This window comes from Notolepis coatsorum, assembly GCF_963971535.1.
Source record: "Notolepis coatsorum genome assembly, chromosome: 6".
NCBI classification, from domain to species: Eukaryota; Metazoa; Chordata; class Actinopteri; order Aulopiformes; family Paralepididae; genus Notolepis; species Notolepis coatsorum.
In genome coordinates this window covers 90,454,840-90,457,726 of record NC_140170.1, presented here as the reverse complement: position 1 = coordinate 90,457,726, position 2,887 = coordinate 90,454,840, and positions in this window count along the sequence as shown.

Sequence of the window (2,887 nt, the reverse complement as noted above, 5' to 3'; positions counted from 1 at the left end):
TCTTCTTAGATTTTCTAAACACCTAAATGAAAAAACCCTATTGGTTTTGGCGACCCCATAACCTTTTTTCCATCGCCACCATCAGGCCAACATTGATTGATTGATTGATTGAAAACTTTATTAACAGATTGCAGAATGGGTACAATACAGTACAGCTCAATACACACAATTGTTAAGGGGATGCAGACCAGAGAAAGACTTTCGTCTTGTTTACATCAGGGTCCCCCATTTTCAATTCATCAGGACATATATGACAGACAGATAGTCAGTACTGCTACATCTATACATTTATGACATACCAGATTTGCAAATACAGTACTGTTTGTGATACAGAAGGAGTCAGGAAAAGGGAGTATATACATTTGACGTAGAAACTGTACATTGGAGGAGGTTGGGTGGGGGGGGGTTGGGTACACTGGGATATTGACAACCATACTGGGTAATCTACATTGGAGGTGGTTGGGGGGGGGGGGCACACTGTATATACAAGCAAAACTGTACATTGAGGGGGGGGGGGGAGACACTGTACAAACAAACAAAATTGTACATTGGACTATTGACAAAACCATACTAGGTAAATGACTGTACATTGGAGGGGGTTGGGTTAGGATATTTACAGGGGCCAGTGTTGAATTGCAGTCTCCCGTAGGTGTCCCTTGAGAGAGGTTTTGAAAGTGGGTAGTGATCCACATTCCTTTACAGCTTTGGGTAGGGCGTTCCACATTGATGTGGCATAATTGCAAAACGTGTTTAGTCCCTTATTTGAGCCGAATCTGGGTTTAACATGATTTGTGGAGCTCCCTCTGGTGTTGTGATCGTGGTATTCACTGACCTTTGGGAAGTATTTTGACATGTACATGGGTACCTTGGTCGTGTAGTGTATCTTGTAGACCAGGCCCATTGCAAGTTGCTGTACTCTGTCGTCTACTCTAAGCCATCCTAGGTTGTCAAAGTGGGCAGGGGTGAGGTGGGTTCTAGGAGTAAGGTCAAGCAGTAGTCTGACCAGTTTGTTTTGAGATGTTTGTAATTTTGTTTTTAGCGCCTTTGAGGTGCTTTGGTACCATGAGGTGCAAGCATAGTCGTAGTACCCCTGAATGAGTGCTCCTGCCAGAGTCTTCAGGGTATTCTTGTTTACCAGAGAGGAGATCCGGTACAAGAATCGAGTTTGTTGGTTGACTTTTTTTATTACATTGGATGCCATTTTGTCACAGGAGAGATTAGCCTCTAGGATGGAACCCAGGTAGGTAATTTCATCTTTCCTTGTGACAATATTGTCACCCACTGTAACTGAGAAGCCGTCGGTCTTGCTGAGTTTGTTATTTGAACCGAAGAGAATGGACTCTGTTTTGCCCATGTGTAATGATAGTTTGTTATCAGCGAGCCATATGCAGATTCTGCCTAGTTCCGAGCTGAGGGTTTTTTCAACCTGTAACTTGTTCTTGTCAGAGACCAGCAGGGCTGAGTCGTCCGCAAACAGGAACAAGTTGCAGTCACAAGCTGACGACATGTCATTTGCATAAATTAGGAACAGTAGCGGTCCTAGTATGCTTCCTTGTGGAACACCACAGCTCACTGTGAGGGGGGGGGGATAGGGTACCGTTTACCTCCACCATCTGTTCCCTCCCCTCAAGGTAGGATTGCATCCAGCTCACTGATAGACTATCAAAACCAATTGCTTTTAGCTTGTCAATCAGAATGGAGTGATTGACCGTGTCAAAGGCCTTTTGTAGGTCCAGCATGACCATGCCGCAGTATTTGCCTGCGTCCACCTCTTGTTTGATGTGGTCATTCAAATAGAGAAGGCATGTGTCAGTGGAGTGGGATGTTCTGAAGCCAGATTGGAATTCGTAGATTAGATTTTTTTCCGCTAGGTACTTTTCGACCTGTTCGTAGACTATTTTTCCATGACTTTCGAGATGGAGGTGAGAATAGAAACAGGGCGGTAGTTGCCTGGGTCTAATTTGCTGCCCTTTTTGTGCAGAGGGGTCACCCTCGCAATTTTGAAGTCCTTGGGGACGTGTCCCTGTTTTATGGAGAGGTTTATTATGTGTGTGATGATTGGGGTGATGGCGGCTGCTGAGTCTCTGAGGAATTTGGAAGGGATGTTGTTGTGGCCAGTGGCCTTGTTAGGTTGGAGGGCGCTCAGTTTATTGAGTACCTCATCTGTTGTTACCATTTCCAGCTTGAAGTCGTCCTTGCGGACCCCTAGGTTTTTGTAGTAAGCTACTATGTGTTCTACCCCATAAAGCCCTGAGTGGGAGGGTAGTTTGTTTACCAGTGTTGTGGCTATGTTTGTGAAGAAAATGTTTAAGTAATTGGCTACATCCAGCTTGTCTGTGATGAGCGTGTTGTCCGTTTTTATGTTTATGTTTGAGAATCTGGTTTTAAGTTTTTTACTGCATCCTAGTTGATTATTGAGTAATTTCCAAAGTTCACGTGGTTTGTTTTTGTTTTCCTCAGTTTTGTCATTGATGAAATTCTTTTTTGCAGTTTTGATCATGGAGTTTACGTCGTTTCTTAGTCTGTTTCTTTCTAGTTTGTATTTCGGAGTGCATCCACGGCTCAGCTGACCAGTCCAGACTCTCCAGTTCAAGGTTGAAGGCCTCGCTAGAGTAGGTTTTGAGGTCTCTAGATGTGACTGTTTTGTGGCAGCCAGCCTTTTGTTTTAGTTTTTTGCGGGTACAGAATATCATATAATGATCACTTAACCCGCATGCTATAACCCCTTTATTGGAGATCTTGGACTTGTCGGAGGTCAGAATGAGGTCAATGGTAGTCTGAGTTGATTCACATACACGTGTGGGTTGGGTGATTAGCTCAATTCAATTTTCAAACCAAATTGTAGGTAGTAATATGAGAAAATAGTTTTTCATTTATTTTGGGGGAT